Genomic DNA, 5,251 nt, shown 5'->3' on the forward strand with positions numbered 1-5,251 from the left:
TTTTTTTTAAAAAAAGGTACTGCAAAGACAGAGAAGAAAGTAAAGACAAAGATGGGTATCAGAAGATACTCTAAATATTGCACTATAACACAGAGAAGCCAAAGCAAAGGGAAAAAATGAAGTTACGGAGCTGAAAAGAAGATTACAAAAGGCAGCACAGAAAGATAAATGAGAGTATTGTAATGAAATGTGTAAGGATCAGGAGTCAGGAAATAAAAAAGGACAAAGTCAGCATTTCTTAAGCTGAAGGAATTGAAGAACAAATTGAAGCCTTGAGTTGCAGTACTTAAGGATACTGAAGGCAGAATGTTGAATGAACAAGGAAACATCAAAACAAGATGGGAGAAGTATACAAAAGCACTATACCAAAAATAATTGGCTGACACAGAAGAATTTCATGAAATAACATGAAGAAGGAAGTTGAAGCAACTCTGAAGGAAGTGGCAAAAACAAGGCCCCAGGAATGGATGGAATACCAATAGAAATATTTCAGCAAACAGATGTTGCCCTGGATGTGCTTACCAGGTTATGCTTAGAAAACTGGAGGATAACTACCTGGCCAACTGATCATGACAGATCTGTATTTATTCTTATTCCAAAGTCAGGTGACCCAACAGAATGTGGAAATTACCAAACAATATCACTAATAGCACATACAAGCAAGATCCTGCTGAAGATTTACCAGAAACACTGGAACAGTGTATCACCAGAAAACTGCCAAATGTGCAGGCTGGGTTTAGAAGAGTTCGTGGCACTAGAGGCAACACAGTCAAAATTAGATGAATCTTGGCTGAAAGCAGAGTACCAGTGGAATGTATATGTGTTTCACTGATTATGCAAAGGAATTTGATTTTGCGGATTACAAAAAATTGTGGATAACCTTGAGAAGAATGGGAATTCCAGAACACTTAATTTTTCTCATGTGAAATCCAGAAAATGTGTGCGTCAGGGATACATCCTATCTCCATACCTTTTCAGTCTATATGCAAAACAAATCATCTGGGAAGCTGGACTTTATGAGGAAGAAAGTGGTATCAGGATTGGAGGAAGAGTTATTGACAATGTGCATTATAGATATGACACAACCTTGCTTGCTGAAACTGAAGAGGACATGAAGTATTTGCTGTAAAAGTTCAAGGATTGTATTCTTTAATATGGATTGAACTCAACATCAAGGAAACAAAGATTCTCACCACTGGCCAACTGGAAGCTTCATTAAGGATGGAGAAGAGACAGAGATTGATAACTTTGGCTTGCTTGGTTTCACAATCAACACTCTTTGTACCAGCAGTCAGGAAATCGAAAGACAAATTGCATTGTGAAAATCTGCTGCCTGAGTACTGAAGGGCAATGATAACAGCCTAGAGACCAAGGTGTACCTGATCCAGGCAATGTCCTTTGTAATTATTTGCTATGCATCAGAGAGTTGGACAGCTAAGGGTGACAGAATACGGATCGATGCCTTTGAACTGTGATGCTGGAGAAAAATGTTGAACATACCATTGACTGCAGGGAGAACAAAGAGGTGTGTTCTGCAGAGGGTGAAACCAGGCTGCTCCCTAAAGGCAATGATTTTGAGGGTCCATTTCACATATTTTTGGCACATGTCCAGGAGGGACCAGTTCTTGGAAAGGGATATCATGCTTGGAGGGATAACACAGGATAGGAAGACCCAGGATAAGACTGATTGACTCCATCACTAAAGCAATGGGATTAGATCTGTCTGTGACAATGAGATTGGCTCAGGATAGGGCAGAGTTCAGAGCTAATGTACATTGGGTTGCTATGAGTTGCAGGCAAGTGACAGCGACCCTATGAACAAAAGTTCTGAACCCTGTTCTATCCTGAGCCAATATCACTGACTTTGACACTCCTATACCCATTACCTCAGTTACTATGTCAATATATCTCCTTCAGAGATATATGTCTTCCTCTTTTTTGTTTTCCCTCCATTCTTCCATGGTGATGTTCTTCTCCAAGGCAACATGACCAAATTATGTGAAATAGAGCTTCAAATTCCTTGCTTACAGGGTGTAACTTGGTTTCACCTTCTCCAGTACAAACCTGTTTGTTCTCTTGGCAGTCTATGGTACATTCAATACTCTTTTCCAGCACCACAACTCAGAGGCATCTAACTTCTCTTCTTCCTCTCTCATCCTCTGTCACTGTCCAGCTTTCTGATGCGTAACAAGCAATTGCAAAGACCATGGCTGGGATCACGCACACATTAGTTTCCAAACTGACACTGTTGCTATTTTAGCACTATGGAGACGTTCCTGACAGCAGATTTTCCTAATGTAATTCATTCCTAATTGCTGGTCCCAAGAATGTTTATTGTGGAGTCAAGCAAGCTGAAATTGTCAACAGTCTCAATCTCTTTTTCATCTATTATAGTGCTGCCAATTGGCCACGTGGTAAGAATCATTATCTTTTTTATGTTGAATTTTGACCCAAATTGATGACTGCAGTCCTCAACCTTTTGCATCAAACACTTCAGGTCCTCTTCAGGTTCTGTAAGCAAAGTTGTGTTGTGTGCATAAACAGATTCTTGGCCACATTCCTCCTTGTAAAGCCTACCTAGCCCGTAGCCTCATAAACGATCTGTTGCACATATAGATTGAAAATGTATGGAGACAAGAAGCATCCATGACACACTCTTTTCCTGATTTTGAATCATATGGTGTTTCCTTGCTCTGTCCTGAGGACTGGTTCTTGATCAAGGTATAGGTTTTGCATAAGTACAATCAAGTGTTTTGGGATTCCCATTCTTCTCAATGTTAGCTACAGTTTGTTGTGATCCACACAGTCAAATATCATTGCAAAGTCAACGAAACAAGATAGACATTCCTCTATTTCTCTCTCTCTCTTTATCTATCTATCTATCTATCTATCTATCTATCTATCATCTATCTATCTGTATCTATCTCTCTATCTATATTTATATCTATACCTACACCTATACCTATTTCTATATCTATATCATCTCTATCTATATCTATATCTCCACTACTTTAGAATAAGAAAAGTTATCAAAATGTACTTTGAGAAAGATAGAAAAGAAAGACACAACTTTATGCAGTCTACATAAATTTTAAATATAAAGACTCAAGTAGTTTAAAGTAACTGGATAGAAATAAACACATAATGTTAACAATAATATTAGGATGTTTATCATAATAGATTTACTTATAATGAGTAAACACTAAAGAGTTTGCATTCTGTCAACAAAAGTGTGAATAAACAATCTGTGATAGATCTATGCAATGGAGCAAAACCCAACAAAAAAAAAGGAACTACTGAGACATTGAACATCCTGGTTATATCTCAAAAACATACTGAGTAAATTTACATAAAGCAGAACAGACATACTGCATGCTTTTATTTATACTCCATTATAGCACAGACAAAATTAGATATGCAAAAGGTTGAGTTGTACCTGCTTTATGCTATAAAATGAAGAGACAGAAAGTTTAAAAACATGAAGTAGAACAAAACCTTTTTCTTTTCAAGACTTTGTTGGAGAATATATGACTAAAGGGCATTTTTTTATCTATTTTATTTTTACCTTATAATGTGCATGAAATATTTCATAATTTAATAATTTTTAGAAAATAGAAGTGGGTGAGAAAGTATATAGAAGAATACAAAGGGCAATAGTCTGAGTCAGGGGATCTGGTCTGTTAGTCTTCATTCAGCTATTAACTAGCTGGTACCATAGAGAACTCCTCCATACTGAGTGCTGTTGTGGTTGTGTACCATATAGTCAGAACCAACCCATAGCTGACCCTCTGGCAGGTTTTCAGAGGCAGTTAATTGCACAGAAGGAGAGCGTCCAAACTTCTCCTGCAGAGCAACTGGTGGCCTCAAACCTCCTGCCTTCAGGATTGCAGAGCAGCTTCTTGCCACATATTGGAGAAACTAAAAAAAAAAAAAACTCTAACTCGTTGCTATTGAATCAGCATCAACTCACAGCTGACCCTCCTTTGGGTTTCTGAGGCTATAAGTCACAAGGAAGGAGCTGGCCCATCTTTGTCCTAACATGGCTAGAGCAATTGATGATGTTACAAAGTAATAGGGGAAATTTCAGGTTTTGCTTAACAAACTGCATGTACAACCCTAATTTATCTAATTGTATTTTTTTTTAAATTTGGTGTACACTTGAGTTGGTTCTGATTCACAATAGCCTCCTCCTTCCCTATCAGTTTTCTGAATCTGTAAGTCTGGTGGATTCGAACCACTAGAGTCATGCAGCCTTTGGGTTAACTGTTCAACACTAGTGACTATGCTTCCAGAGCTTCACAGAAAGACATATATACACACACACATACACACACAAAGATGTAAATATATACGTGCACAAAGATATACAGTGTTGACATTCCTGAAGCTTATATTTCTTCGACAGAAAAGAAAATGTGAATATATTCTGTGTTTTACTCTGTGTGAATAGCTTGAAGATGGAGGAAGGAAGGAGACAAAAGAGCATCAAGGGTTTTTTCTAGGGCTATTATATAAAGGTAGTGAGATTTCCTGATTACCTAGAATAGAGTTGAATATATTGTCAAACTTTCAGCCTCAATCCCCATAAACATACTCACTTTAAAGAAACAAAGTATTTTTCTGATACAGCAATGTGTTGGAGATGAGTTCTGTTATCCTCACATAGCTCTTCTAAACTCAAATCAACAGTCAGAAAGAAAAGTAAGAAAATAATTTCATTACTCTACTACATTGGCACCACAGAGGACCTCCACAACAGCTTCTGACACACCTCCAGGTAACAAGCCCCAAGGCAGAGCCTAAACCGGTTGAGAAGGAACATTCAGGAGGCAGAGGGAAGCGGCTAAGACCAGGCACCACAGAGGACCTCCACAACAGCTTCTGACACGCCTCCAGGTAACAAGCCCCAAGGCAGAGCCTAAACTGGTTGGGCCCTAGGGCCGCAGGCCCAAGGGCCAAGAAGAAAAACACAATCTATACAGGAGTTTCTACAGGACACATCACCTTCCCTTCAGAGACAGTACAAGTAGACTTAAGGGACATTGGACACAGGAAAAAAAAATCTCTCCGACAAGCTGACAAGTCATGGGTCAGACAATGGGACATTAATTCTGAAGGCATTTGGTAGAAGTGAAGTGGTATCCTGCTGGAGGGTGGAGCTGGAAAACAAGTGGGTCAAGGCACTGGGCTAAGGGCAGGGACTACACTGTAACTAATGGTCAACTCCAAAATGAGGGATTTATCTTTCACT

The sequence above is a fragment of the Elephantulus edwardii genome, unplaced genomic scaffold, assembly GCF_000299155.1.
Source record: "Elephantulus edwardii isolate Elephantulus edwardi_28Jun2011 unplaced genomic scaffold, EleEdw1.0 scaffold00013, whole genome shotgun sequence".
NCBI classification, from domain to species: Eukaryota; Metazoa; Chordata; class Mammalia; order Macroscelidea; family Macroscelididae; genus Elephantulus; species Elephantulus edwardii.